The sequence below is a fragment of the Amblyomma maculatum genome, chromosome 6, assembly GCF_055883805.1.
Source record: "Amblyomma maculatum isolate TAMU_Amacu chromosome 6, ASM5588380v1, whole genome shotgun sequence".
NCBI classification, from domain to species: domain Eukaryota; kingdom Metazoa; phylum Arthropoda; class Arachnida; order Ixodida; family Ixodidae; genus Amblyomma; species Amblyomma maculatum.
The window spans coordinates 36,845,835-36,861,213 of record NC_139349.1 but is presented as its reverse complement, the minus strand read 5'-3'; positions in this window follow the sequence as shown (position 1 = coordinate 36,861,213).

The window sequence follows — 15,379 nt, the reverse complement described above, 5'->3', positions numbered from 1 at the left end:
ATATATATATTGTGAGCTGGGAGGCCGAGCTTTAATGCTACTGCCATCAATGGCTTCGAGGAACGAACACACAGCACTTTAATGATGATGATTCTCAAATGAGCATGAAGTTTTATGAAACGAAGGCGGATGATGAGTAATCACAGAACTGGCTGAAGTTCACGATAAGTGCTCTTAATATACATATCAAACGCATAATACCATCGACATAACGCAATACAGAAACAAGCAAATGTCTGTACACGATAATTATCAGCATGAAGACGTAAACTATGGTTGCAGGATATGAGCTTTTATTTGCAACATTGGAGAATATTTGAAGATCATAGTTATTTTTCCAGCCAAAAGGACACTCAGGACAATCAGAGGCTGCAATGTGCCGATAAGGGACTGCGTACTGTCACAAACGGACGATGCTCCCTGTAAACAGAGCTTTTGTAAGAAGGTTAATGAAAAGAGCATGTGCATTGGCATCTGTGCCGTATTTCAAGAGTAAAATAGATGCGTGTTCAAAAGGTTTTGGACCTCAATCACAGAGGATATGGTGCGCTGCCAGCTGCTGAATTCAAAACGGAGACAACGTTTCCTTTTTGGCAGTCTTCACGAGCTTTAGTTGGCTTGTTAGAATATTTGGTGATAGAAAAAGTAGGGGGACACTTTATCCATCTCTGCCGTTAAGGTTATGCCATGATGATGTTGCACACACGCGGACGATGTGTCTTGTTTTATACACTTTTTTATTTTTCTATTTTTTTAATTTTCATTTCCTTATCTTTATTCTTATTTATTTCGTTATTTTTATACATCAATACTTAGTGTCAGCAAACATCGGCTTTCCCTTCTTAGCAGTTTGACACCTTTGAACGCCTTTTCAGTTTTTCTTCAATTATTTCAATTGATGAATGGATCAATTACATGCTTTATATTTGTTGATTAAGACCAAGCATTGCCTTTTTATTCCGAACTTTTTGGCAACATTGAACCCCCCTTTTTCACATTTGTTCTTCATTTCATAAATTGATCAATTACTTATAAATATTTTATTAACTCTTCATCTCCTATCACGCACTAATCAATCATCAATAATGATAACCACAAAATACTCTATGATTTTCGGTACGCAGCACCTCACTATTTCCGACACGTGGTAATGACAACTACAATACTGGGCTACTGCTACTAGTAGTAGTAGTGGTAGTAGTAGTAGTAGTAGTAGTAGTAGTAGTAGTTGTTGTTGTTGTTGTAATTGTAGTTGTAGTAGTAGTAGTAGTAGTAATAGTAGTAGTAGTATTAGTAGCATTAGTAGTAGTAGCAGTCGTTGTAGAAGTAGTATTTGTAGTAGTAGTGGTAGTTGTAGTAGTAGTTGTTGTTGTAGTAGTAGTAGTAGTTGTAGTAGTGGTTGTTGTAGTAGTAGTAGTCGTAGTAGTAGTTATAGTAGTAGTCGTAGTTGTAGTAGTCGTAGTAGTAGTAGTTATAGTAGTAGTCGTAGTTGTAGTAGTTGTAGTAATAGTAGTAGTAGTAGTAGCAGTAGTAGTTATAGTAGTAGTAATAGTAGTAGTAGTAGTAGTCGTAGTAGTAGTAGTAGTAGTAGTTGTAGTTATGGTAGTAGTTATAGTAGTAGTCGTAGTAGTAGTAGTTATAGTAGTAGAAGTAGTAGTAGTAGTTGTAGTAGTTATAGTAGTAGTCACAGTAGTAGTACTTATAGTAGTAGTAGTAGTAGTAGTAGTAGTAGTAGTAGTAGTAGTAGTAGTAGTAGTAGTAGTAGTAGTAGTAGTAGTCGTAGTAGTAGTAGTAGTAGTAGTAGTACGAGGTTAACGGCTTTTCGGCCGAACAAGCTGTGTAAGCTATCGCTTAATATGTTACTGATAGACAGGATTCAGCATGGCCAGAAATAGGGATAGGTAAAATTATTGCTGCTTGCAGCTATCGGATAGAGATGATAGCGGTGTCGTTTTATAATCTGTGGTCCCCTCTAACTCTGAATGTGGCCGTAAAAATTGGCACCTTGGGTATTTCCGGAATCCGCAAGGCTAGCCTCTTGAATTAATATAGGTCTGATTTAGCCTAGGTTGAATGGCAAAACTATTTCTGTACAAAATAAAATCTCTTGAAGCGAGCACAAATACATGTACCTCTTCCAGGGGTTTGGTATACTTTGAAGCATTTTTGCTAAACGATTCTTTTATGCACAACTACCGTGATTATATCCCACATAGAAAAATAAAAGATAGTGCATCCACAAATAGAACCCTTTAAACTCTTATTCATTTAACCAAGTTGGCCCAGCTAGGGCAAGACCCTTCACTTGCATCCTTTTCCAGCCATTGTTTTTTCATCACAGATTTCTTGATGTTGCCAACTTCATGATTTAAATCACAGACTTAGACTGCACAGCATTAGTGCTTGATATAAAAGTTGCAGTCGAATAACTGGAGTTTTTGGGGACTCTAAATTTTATGGATCATTTCTAGCCATCTCGAGCAGCGGTTTTGCATTTCCGCTATTGTTTGTACAGACACATTTGAATCAGTGTAAAGGTGCGTTTGTGCGGCCTTCATTTTCTCTATTCTATTAGCTAACCTTTCTTTTTTTCCCATTCCACTTTGGTCATAACGTCTCAGGCGAAGAACAAATCCCTCTTGTAGGAGCAATGTCACGGCGGCGCCTGGAATTAACGTTGGACTTCGCTACCGAGCTCAGCACGACTCTGTTTACATTTATGTGGTAAATTTCCGTAGATTAGAGTGCTCACAATGCCGCTTAAAGTGCTGCTCTCTGCCCACAAACATGAAAGCGCCTCTGCAAGCGAGGTAGTAGCCCTCATTTTCGGCGATTTCTTTGCGTAGCTGTGAAGCCAAAACATCTGATGCCTATTTCTTTGAATCGGCCGAATTAAGGTGGCCAAAGTCTACACAAAGCTGTAATGGAACGGGGGCATAATGATAAACAGGACCATAAAAGCAAAACCATCGCTTTCTAAGCACTTAATTTCAAAGCTGCCGATTTCACAAGGCAAGCTGCAGCCTCCATAGAAAACTTAAGTGTGCACATGTTATTGCACAAAACCGAGTGAAGATTGAATTTCGCCCTCCATGCGATTCTTCGTTGTTTTTGCCTACGCCCGTGAAAACTGCAGCATTGGCAGTTTGTCTGGGCGCTTAACATGTGGATGGGGTAGTTACAGCCGCTATCTGCTGCCATTTAATGAACAGACATATAGGAAGACATGTAAATTAATGTCTGAACAAAAAGGAGGCTTCTGATGGAAGCATATTGTCAGATCTGGAGCACTTTCATGGCGTCTATTTCGAAGAAACCTTCAATAGCGCTCTTAAGATGAAGACCATAAACAGAGCGCTCCTATGGGGGCTATACAGTTTTAGGTACGTTTCCCCGGTTGAAACACGTTTAAGCAGTCGCTGAATCTACATCGCAAGCCAAGAGGTAAGCACATTTTCTAACGTGCTGCTTCTGTTAGGAAATTTCACGGCTCGTTTCCAAACTGAAAAATGACTCTATTTTGAAGATGCTGAGATATCACATGAACATTGCATTTTTCTGGCCCAGAAAGTCACAGCTATTATGTAACACGATTATCGAGACGCGTATTTTTGTTGCTGTCATCAAAATTAGACACCATGTCACAGCAAACGCCAACCAGTAAGGTTCTCAAGTGCGACTCTTAATCATACCTTCTCCACTGGTAGAGATGGGAATCGTATTTCGTTCATCACACGTCTGAGGATAGTTATTTGCTTCAAGGGAACACTGTGATGCGCTAATTAAAGTGCTACATCGTGCACACCTTTAACGCTCTCTAGTGGTTATTCTTGAGAGCCTCGTTTTAAATATAATCTTTGTTTAGTTTTAGTTCATTGAATCTCGCCCATGTAGGTTAAGCCGGGCTCTCCAGCGTATACAACGAGCGCAGACCGCTATCGTTCGCTTCAGAAAACCCCGCTAGCACCAACCATCGGTAGTTCAACTCCAGCGCTACGAAACATTATCCCCGAATATAGAGCAAGTACGCTGCTTTGTTTAGCGGTACAACTCAAAAGTAATATTTAATATCTGGTACCTAACACAGCTTGCCTAACTCGTGTTCGCGGCTATACAACACAGGAGCCAGTTTTATTTTTTTTTTTAATACTGAATGATTCTCGAAGGAAGCAATAAATTGCTTTAGGGAGCAGCAATTTCCGAAGTTTGAGGTTAAGCAGTAAGTAGTGACCCCGACACGAAGCAACATCTTCGCCACTGGTAGTTCAGTCGGCAGTTTTGACACAATTCAAAGCTGTTTATAGTTTAGAGATCGGCGTTCCAATAGAATTGCGGCACCCTTACTCCGTAAATTTGGCTTCATGCACTTAAGCTTCTAGCTCCGTTAGGAAACAGCTACGTGCATAAGCAACTCATAAGCAGCAGCGCCAAGAACGTTGCCCAAATGCTCCATGCCGTGAGCAAAGGTGCAATATCCGACACCTTTTGTAGAGGTGCGTAGGAATACAAGCCTCGAGAACATAATGATTCTAAGAAGTTGGGGAGGAAAACCTGTACTTGTGGGGAACGGATGACGCTATGAGCAGCAGCCTGTTTAGGTTTATGGCGTAGAGGTAGAGGCCACCAAGACTTGCTTTAGTTTAGGGACATCATTTCCTTATGCCACGTGGCAAGAGTTAGAAAGAAAGAAAAAGCAGCTCGTGGTCTTTCCTCAGAGTGAGTGATACCTATCACCCTTAACATCCCTGCCTTCCATCCTCATTCCTATCTATATACCTGTCACTCTTTTTATTTGTGCAAGACAAATTTGGTATTGTCAGGTAGTGGTGACAAGACCGATGACAACAAATGAAGAGTCTGGAAGGGCAGTAATTAAGAAACTATTTATTGGGCTCACTTACGCCCGCAAAAGAAATTAGTGATTCGGCGGAGGCGATAATAGCAAACGTGCTCGCTGGTCGTCGAATAAAGAAGGACTGTCGAGCCCGTCAGCGCTTAATTTTGAGGCGGCGAAGAAACATCTAGATAAAGCCACAAACGGTGACTAGCATAACCTGGAACATTGTGGAACCACACGCGAGTGGCTGGAATTTTCGAGATATATCTCGACGCATCTTGCGCCACAAAGAAAATGATAAAGCGTCGCCTCGCGACAACGGGTATCACAAAGAATACAGAATTGATCCGCGTGCTAGATTCACATTCATAAGACCGCATGCCCGCGACTATCGAAAAAGAACAAATGAAGATTTGAGTGGTTCGCGACAGTATATTTATATCACGAATATGGTCATTTTCAACTTCGAAATAGAAAGCACACTAAGTAATAGCTATGCAAACTAAAAGCTTGGTGGCATGTTATCCGCTGTTTTCGTGCGCTCAGAGTTAGATATTAATGCGAAATTATTTTGCGCAGCTTCTAAAAAAATAAGCAGCTCTAAAAGGAAAGGTGATTGCAATGTCCCTCGAGTGTTAATTTCACAAATTTAAATAAATTACAGCAAATTCTTTTACTTATCTTCTAGAAAATGCGTATCTCCGAAAAGGAAGGCGATATCAGTGTCGGTCAAGTGCTTATCTCACAAATACCAATGAAATATTTTTTTTAGCCCAGGCATATTTTGAGCCCTTGCGCGAAAATGTTTAATGGAGGGAAGGTGTCGGGAAAGTCGGTGCTTTCCCATTGGAAGCTAACCGATTGGCTTTCTTAGGTCCCAGTACAGTATTTAGGAGGATGACGGCAAAAGAGCAGGGGATGGGGAGGCGGTGTTTTCACTGAAAGGACATGTCATGCGGACAATGAAATGACAAAGTACATTCTGAGTCATATATGAATGAAAAGATCAAAGCGGTTAGATAACATGTATGCGTTTACTTCACACTTGATAGGGGCATCCATATAAGCATCGTAGTTGGCAACATGCACTAAGGTTTATGCACCTTAAAGTTATAAGCAGACTTTAAGTTGATCGAATATTTAGGGGAAACCCCCAAGTTAGAGTAGGTTTGTAATAAGAGAGTAGTTACTCATTGACATCCACCCAAGCGTGGCCATACGGCTACCATACACCCATGTCATGCGCTTGTGTGGATGTCAATGAGTAATTACTTCCTTTATAGCTTCGGTACAAATATAAAGGGAGCATGCAATCGGTTCGTAGCAATTCTCACACGCTGCATGTCTGTAACTGGTAACTTTAGAGTGTGCATGTAGAGGCTGGCTGTAGACGGTGCTACATTTTTTCGCGTACAGACAATGTGAATCTATTAAGTAAGGCGAGACTCTTTCGTGTTCCATTTACTTATGTCCGCACCAGTACCTCGATGAAGATCTGGGAAGACATGAGTGTAAATTTTCTGTTTTACGTAATATAAGAATCAAAATTTCTGCTGTATTACTAACTTCTTAGTTGGCAGGGTTATAATTATGCATGAAGGCGTATTCCGCGATCTAGTTTATCCAAAGGGCCCTAGTGTCAGAGTACGTAGCTACAGTATGAATTTGAAAACCTCCCGTTGCATTAGATACGCAATCGTCGTATCGAACTAGCTATATCGTGCTTTCATTGTACAAGGACACATTTTAAGCGAAATGTTCCTTCTGTTAAAGTCTTCTCCATCCGTCTCCAAAAAAGTGCAGAGGGGGCAATGACATACACAGATATTTTACTTTACGCAAACTATTTTGCGATGCGCTCAAGAATATGCACTCCCAGTTGGCCTTGCTAATCGACGCATAAGGAGATAAGTTCGAAAGAATTACCTATTGAAATCTGAGTTGACGCATCTGAAATTCTATACAGTCGATATATATACGTCTTGAACTTTTCCCCCATTTTCTGCGTGCCTGCCTTGCATATGATATAGCAAAAAGCGTAGTCGGAACGTTGTTTAAAACTGATCTGTTCCCGCCAATTTTGATCAACTTATTTCACTAATTCTGTTCAAATCAGAGCTTTAATAGTGGTGCTTTTCGTCCCATTGATGATTTCTCGAAAAATATTTAGGGGATAGTTGAGCTCCACCTTTAAGGGTATGACGCGATAACAGTAATGGATCCCGTTTGCATACTCTCCTTGTGGATCTTTGGTCGCGTACTTGCATTTTTTTTTCTCGTTTATTCATTATAGCTGTAATGTTTTTCTTTATTCGTAGCCCTGCATTACGGCACTTCCTTTCTTCTTCTTTCATTCCGCTTTCCTCGCTTCCCTTACCTTGTGTTTGCGTTCACAAAGAACTGAATCTAGATGCTATACGCTATGTCAGGGAAGATAAACCTCCCCAGGTATCCAATCTACGCAGCAAATAACCATCATCATCGTCAACAGCGTCAAGATAAACAAATATGCAGCAGAAACTTTGAGCGAAGGGTTGGCACTGCATTGCAAAGACCACTCCAACATATGATCGGTCATCGTCAACACAGTAAGAACACTGGGCCCAAGATATGCGCTGCCTGGAATTAATTATAGAAATAATAATTATAATAATTATAACAATAATTAGAGTCTATAAAAATTGGTAACTGCTGCAAGACTGCACTCTTTGCGCCATCGTATCACCATGCTCGACTCCATGACGTCATGTAAACTTCACCGCGCATGAGTGAAGTCAAAAATGCCCTTCATAAAGGTGTCTTTTCTTCGCCTATTCTCTTCGTACTGCTCATAAAGGCATTTTCTCTCATGAACAATACTTCGTGCGGAAATCTAGTTTTTTTGGCAATTTCAGCTGCTGGATTTGTGTATCTATTTTAGTATTTAACGTAGAGATCAATGCGGCAAATATATACAAAAAAAAAAGAAAGAATTCCGATCTCATTCACACATGCGCACACAAAAGTGCACACTTGGCCCAGTTTACGGATTGTTTCAAGGGTACCCAGATACATACATACATACACATATATATATATATATATATATATATATATATATATATATATATATATATATATATAACAGCCGGTAGATTCGGGATGGGGAGAACCGAAGCCCAGGATTATTGAGAAATCTGCTCAGGACAGCCCTGTAGTTTGGGAGGGCACTTCTTCGCTTGCGTCCTTTTTCTGCATGTGGATCAGACATGAAGAGCAATTGGCTGGTTCTCTCTTGGCTACTGGACCCGTTCGCATCGGTTGGGGGATGCAGGTCAAGTCCGCAGCTCTCAATCCGCTTGTAGTTTGTGCGGCTCGAAAGACGTGGAAATTAGGCTGTCCGTGTCGTACAAATTCAGGTACCGGTAGAATAGGGGCAGGAGCTAAGTGGACACGATAGAATGAACAAAGCCGCTTATAATGCCCGCTTCTTTTCCACTGGAAAGGAACTACTTTTTAAAGTACTATTCTAAATGTCAGAAATATGACATATACTAGTATCTTCGTGAGTGCTGTCACCCTCACCCTATAGCGCGCACACACGCACATACGCAAGCACACACACGCACACACACACACACACACACACGCACACAAACACACCAGCATCAGGAGAGTGTTGGTTGGTTGGTTTGTGGGGTTTAACGTCCCAAAGCGACTCAGGCTATGAGAGACGCCGCAGTGGAGGACTCCGGAAAATTCGACCACCTGGGGTTCTTTAACGTGCACTGACATCGCACAGCACACGGGCGCCTTGCTTTTCGCCTCCATCGAAAAGCGGTCGCCGAGGCCGGGATTCGATCCCGCATCCTTGGGAACAGTAGTCGAGCGCCGTAACCACTGCGCCACCCCGGCGGGGCCAGGAGAGTGTTCAGAATTCATCAGGGTCAAGAGCATTCGACAACGTTCAAAGGCCTTAGGGCGATTTAGTAGGCAAGCTAGTTCGGCTAGTTTCGCCAGTGCAGGAAGTGCAGAGTAGCTGCACACGTGACAGCCTGAAAGAGGCACGGCCACGTCTGTTGCGGCTGGTAGCGTGGAACAAAAAAGAAAGGCTCGCAGGTCATCTCATTTGTGCGATAGTAGGAAGTCCTTACTATCCATGAAGGTCGACCTTTGGCTAAGAAAAGTTGTTTTTTTTCGAAAATGACACTATTCTACAAGTGTGCCCGCTATCTTATTCATCTGTTGAAAAACATTTTGCTGTTAAACTAAGGGAAACTCTGCATTCGGAAGTATTCCAGACTTCTCCAGCGCAACGCTGCAGAGTTGAGCAATTATATACACGGAAACGCTTCTGGTCAGTGTTTACCCTGCATTCTCATGAACACATATTTCAAATGTATTTGAAGGAAGTTAACATTTATTTTTTTATACTGCAATCATTGGCTTGCCTGTGGGGAAGAAATATTGAACAGCTTGCACCGCCTCCACAGAAGCACGTCGCTACACATGACCGCATTAAGAAGGCGTCTTTGCTCGATTATGCTTCGCTCTTTATTTATTTATTTATTTATTTATTTATTTATTTATTTATTTATTTATTTATTTATTTATTTATTTATTTATTTATTTATTTATTTATTTATTTATTTATTTATTTATTTAATCTAAATAACACCAAATATAGATCATTATATCTCAGGAAAGTTTGTACTCACACACTTTAAAGACATTCACGTACTGTAACTTTTATACCAAGTACGCTTGCGTACAGGTTACAACCTTGTCTCCTAAATCCCTGGCATTTCCATTGAATCCCATCGAATTTTAACTTAATTAATTCGAAATGATGATCACCACCTAATTATTTTAGTTAGACCAAGTATATTCCGCGACACTTCAGTGGCTGACACATGCCTCTATAAGCATATTAAAGACACTTTGTGAGGCTCTCTGCTAGAGGTTATGGCGTTGTGGAAGCTAAGAAATAGGGGATATGTGATCTAAAGCGCTTCGAATGATAGGAAACCTTGGGCTACAGAGGGCAGAGCCCGCATAGCTTCACCAGCATTCGTCGCCATTGGATGAAATGCACTGTGCTAGATGCCTGTAAATAATTACAGGCGCCTCTCGGGAGTCTGTGTGTGTTCGTCTTAGTAGGAGCGGTAATATCTCAAAGGAAACGGGTCCTAGCAATCTTATACTGAAAGGGCACCTTAAGGGAAGGAAGATGTTAATAATAGGGTGAAAAGGTGTAAGTGTTTGAATATCAAAGAAACACACTTGATGTCATTAATTTTCTAATTTACGCTGCCTTTCGGAAAAGTCACTAATTTTAGGAACAATTGCGCTTATACTACCATTGATGGAATAGCACGAAGAAAAAGAATCTCTTCGTCTGTTGATGTATGCCATGAATGACCTCTTATTGGAAATGAAAGAACCGGAAGTAATTTCGTTGGTATCGCACTGGCCATTTTCGGTAGAAAAAGGTCAAGGACAATAATACTGACGTGATCGTGAAATCGCTACACCCATTAGTGGCACTAGTTGACACTTCTTCTCTGCTGTACGACAAATTATTTTATCGCAAGCCATACTCTCCCACCGAGGACAAGAAGCTTCTCTTGGCGCGACGAGTGCCGGTTCCGGAGGGTGCCAGGACAGAGGATTTTTATCGCCCGTCGTCACGTCTGTTTTCGTAAAGCTATAGAGGGAGCCAGTAACATGGGACTAAAATATGCGCTTTCGCAATTTATGAGACGACACCTAAGGCTTGCTGCCCTATTTGTGCTGTAGCAAAGCAGGACAGAATTCTTCTCCACTAAAGGTACCGGAACTGGGCCTCCAGAAACGACCCATAAGAGACGGCTAAATACGCATACCGATCTTGAGCCAAGATTCATTCTGAATGGGCAGGAATTTCTGAAGGGTCGGCTTTATGTCCCTGACTCTTTCCATATTGCTTCTGTAACTTACAAGGGTTTTCATTTTCTATTTTGTTTCTCGAAGGCGATTGATGATCTTGCTTTCTACTGTTTCTCTCATTTTCATCTGATTTTTGCAGTGCCTCCGAGAGCATCTCTGGAGCTCACAGACAGATAAATTTTGAAAACATACCACTCTAAAAGGATTGAACATGTTTTTTTAGAGCTGACAATAATTAAGCTTCATACCGTAGGCGAAATAGTCGTACGTGCTGAAATATTCGTACGAAGCAAGAATAATGTTCACTATACACAATTTCACAAAGGGATGAAAGACACTGCGTTATTGGGCGCTGGGCTGCTAGCACCGGAAAGAGTTGGCGACTTAAATCAGGGGGCAACTAAAAATAAAAATAAAAATAATGTTGCCCAGCCAGCACCACCAAAAGCACAACTGGCTTAAACCAGTATAAAATAAAGGGTGGGCAAAAAATAAAGTTTTACGCTGCAGAAAAGAGAGAAAAACAACAAAAGATCTGTAAACGAAAAAAAAATAAGGGGGGGGGGGGTACATCAAATCTGTAGAGATGTTTGAAGAAAGCGATAAAATTTATTTTCACTTTCCTTGTACATCTTTACCCACTCTCTTTTTTATTCTAGGTTGCCTTCCCATTTGTTAATTTTACTGTTGCTTGATACTTTGTGAGTTGAAGACTGCCCACTTCAACAGTCCAGTCAAGCCGGATTATCCGAGGGTCGCGAAAAAGGCATATACGTGAACTACTCCAGGATTTTAGAAGAACCATATCAGTCAATGTCTACTATCTCAGGAAGAGAACTGCCACAAACTACCGCCGATACCTTGGGGTAAATCGCACATTTTTTTCAGGCCTTCATTTTCTGTCCCTACCTTTGCTTTCACAATTTTCAGGCACCTTTCTGTTCTGACTTCAATGCAACTGTGGTTTCTTTCTCTCGTTCTGGTTCTCCAGTTCCGCTTCTTGATCAATTGCACTTAATAATGAACAGTCATGCGCAAAACTGAGAAAGGAGGGGAGGAGGGGGAGGCGTTGGCACACTAAACATATCTTCTGAGTAGCTGCGGCAATGTTACTCAACTAAAGAAAAAATACCAGCTTCATCCTAAACTTGGCGTATAAGAACATCTTTATTCTCATCAGAAGGAGATTTTTTTGCGTGCGTTCAGCGCCACTAGTCACGCCTCGTCCAATGGCGAGCTAAATGACAACATTCTGTCAGAAATAGCTGCTCTTTTTGCATTACCAGAAATTGGTTTAAGCAGTGCCATCGCGAATGATAGATGTGGGCCGCAACCTCGAACATTTGCGTAAAAATGCATATATGGGCGATATTTGCAATTACTTGCCTTTATTGCCATTGTTTAGGAAGCACTGACTATTTAACCAGACTGGTTGCTTTTACATATAAACACCGGTATCTGACATTTCGGTCTTTGGTGTCGTTTTTCTCTTTTGAGGCATATGCTATGTATTGTGTACGGCAGGCCGATGCATGCGCAAAGGCTCAGGTCGCGCCTAAACTTTGTTGCTGTTGTTTTTTTCTGACTGTTGCCACCCCCCAAAATGACGCTGTCCAGCGGGGGACTGTCGCCTGAACACGTGCAAGACTCGCACACTTGCCCACTTTCGTGAGTAACTCGGTCGACTCTCGGCCGCCTACCTCTCGGCGGAGAATGGCCAGTTCTTCAACTGCAGCTTCTAGAACGTGGAGGATTGACTTGAGTGGCATTTCACAGCGTTTGCTTCGTCATTGTTTTCTTAATTTCCTTTCATGTTAACGTGCCAAAATAAAAGCATCGAGAGGCGCTTCTTGCGGGCACTGGTTCTCGAAGTATGGAGATGTTTTTTCAGCTGTTCTTATCTACACAGAATGCAAGAATGTGAAACTTCTTTATCAAGTAAGAAGCGATGCCTACTTGCAAGCATATTAGGACCTGGAGCGAAATAAGGGGTAGATATCGCAGCCCATACTGGCAGAGGCTTTCAATGGCAGTTCGACAGAAAAACATCGTCACTAAGCAGCTGTATCGAAAGGCAGATACCAGGTTGCGGAAACTAACCAACAGTGAACTTTGGAGCTTTCTAGAAAAGCACACTATGCTGCATGTTCCAGAAAAATCAACGCTTCGTAAGAGATACATGAAAGGTTGTGACGATTACCGCGCCAAATTCATAGACGAGAGTGGCGATAGCTATATTTGAAGGTCAGTCGACAAAACCACAGAGGCAACATGATCTTCGCAAACATTAGCCCAAAAAAGCCGGCTGAGCGATCCTGATGAACGAGATGTTCTTGAAAAGGTCAGCCATCCGAGGAAAGCACATCTTTCATCCCTGGGGCCTAATTATATGGCTAGGAACTATTCAATTGACTATTTGTGTTCGTCATGAATGGGACATCCTACAAGTGTAAGGCAGGAAAAAGGCTGACATATTTTTATGCAACAAGATGACTCACCTGACTTGCATTGTTCATGCTATGCAACATTTTGACGAATGCGTCCGGCTGTCTCTTCCTCAAGTGGATGAATTTTTGTCCAGCAGAAAACAAGTGCCTCTGAATTTCCCGTCAAGATCTGTGCGTTCGCACCACAGCACCTGACATTGCTGCCAAAGCCTCTTTGGTAAGATGAAAACATGGTTAACGCAGCAATATAACATGCACAAAAACTTTTAACCGGCCCTATATGTATTCGAGAAATTCAGATATGTCGCTGCGTGCTTGATTAAGGCAAGATCCATGCTCAAAGATGCAAGCAAAGAAAGAGATCTAGCATGCTCACAGCAGTGCAAATTCATCAACATTGACAGAAAGAAGAACAAAGTTAGGAATGGTTGTATTCTCAATCGATAAGTCAGTAAAGACAGTTGATAAGTAGAAGCAGCACTCCTGTAACGGGGTACAAATTCTGCGTAGACAGAGTAATGGTAAAAAAAAAAAAGGAGCCTTGAAACTGTTTGCCCAATCCGAGATCTTCTGCGTGAAGACGATACAGCCACTTCACCTCAAGACCTGAGCCTCTATGAACTCTCATGTGTTACATTCGTGTCACTGCCATCATGCGATGTAGAAAGAAGCTTTTCAAGGGTAAAACTATGCATACCGAACACACAGCAGGAGCTTAAAATTTCACAATGTTAGAATGTGCATTGTTGTGGCGTGTTTCAAACACTCAGCACTTGATTGACCAATCGTCTACTGCTACTTTGCGCTAACTGCTTGAACAGGTCAAAGTCACCACTTTTTTAATTAATATAACTTCGTTTATAGGACAGAACGTATGCATTATTAAGCAAATTGTGTTGTTAATAAATTATGAGTATTAAATAACATCCCTATTTCTAGTTTATAAACATCCTATATCAATACTTCCAGATATATAAATACCTCCCTATTTGCCCTATTTCGAAGTTCTTCAGGGCCTACATTTCCGGGTGTAGTGATAGCAGAACAGGGCCAGTTTCTTCTATACAAAGTTTATTCTCAAAGTGTCACTTGAACTTGAAAACTTAGTAAAATAATTAATTGCACGGTGCTTGTTTCGTAAAGCAATGTTAAGTGAGAGGCTAATACTTCAGCCTTATTTCTAGCTCTGTGTGCGAGCCGTAAGCTTACAGTTTCTCTCAAAATTGCCCAATATTAAATGTCTTAATTTGCTACATCTTTCACTAAGGTATTTTGTGAATTTAACGAAAGGTATTCGCACCGTGACTATACGTTCGGTGAAAAGTTACCCAAATTTATTGGATAATACACGGCACTTGATGTCCTTTGCAATTAACTGCCTAATTTTATAATTATAAGAATGTCATACAAATATTTTTTTTTTCCCCGTCCCGTGTATTTTCAGCTCTTTCGATGCAAACATTTTGCATGTCTCTCCTCTGAATTTCAAGCAGCACCTAAAAAAAAAAAAAAAAAGAAAAAAAAAAAACCTTAGGACGGCTCTACGATGTCAGCGATACTTGCACCTTTTGCTGTCCGTGCAGCAAAGCCGAGAGGCTTGCGTGCAAAATTCTAAGCGAAGTTAGTACAAAGCTCGCGGAGAGTCTCCTTAGGGATTTACCCTACCAAATTGTTGAGGACAATTTTCTTGTGAAAAAAAAAAAAAACTCCTTTTCCCCTAAAACAAAAACAAGATGAGAAATCCGGAGAAAGTGCCACGTTCTTTTCCAGACGCTCAATATATGGCAACAGGTGGGCGATGCCCTTATAAACTCTGTCCAATAGGCAACAGTTCAACGACGTCATGGCGTTTAACCCGATCATCTCACTAACCCTTTAAAAACGTTAAATAAATAAGCACGGTAAACGTACTAAAATGGCACAAAGTCGCATGCGTCAAAACCAGTTTTCACGCCTGTGGAAGCGCCGCAGCACCGCTCTCGTATGCAACCAATGCAACACCCTCTCTTCCAAACGGCTCTTCGGGACTCTCGTTCGCCTTATAGTCCGGTAATGGATTATGTATTCTCGCACGCATGCACCGTCAGTCAACCCGTGCTTAACAGGAAACAAGCAACAGCAGAAGCATGTGCGGCAAGCGACGCGTGCCACGAGCGTCACGCGCCGCCGGACCAGCCAGGGGCCGAAG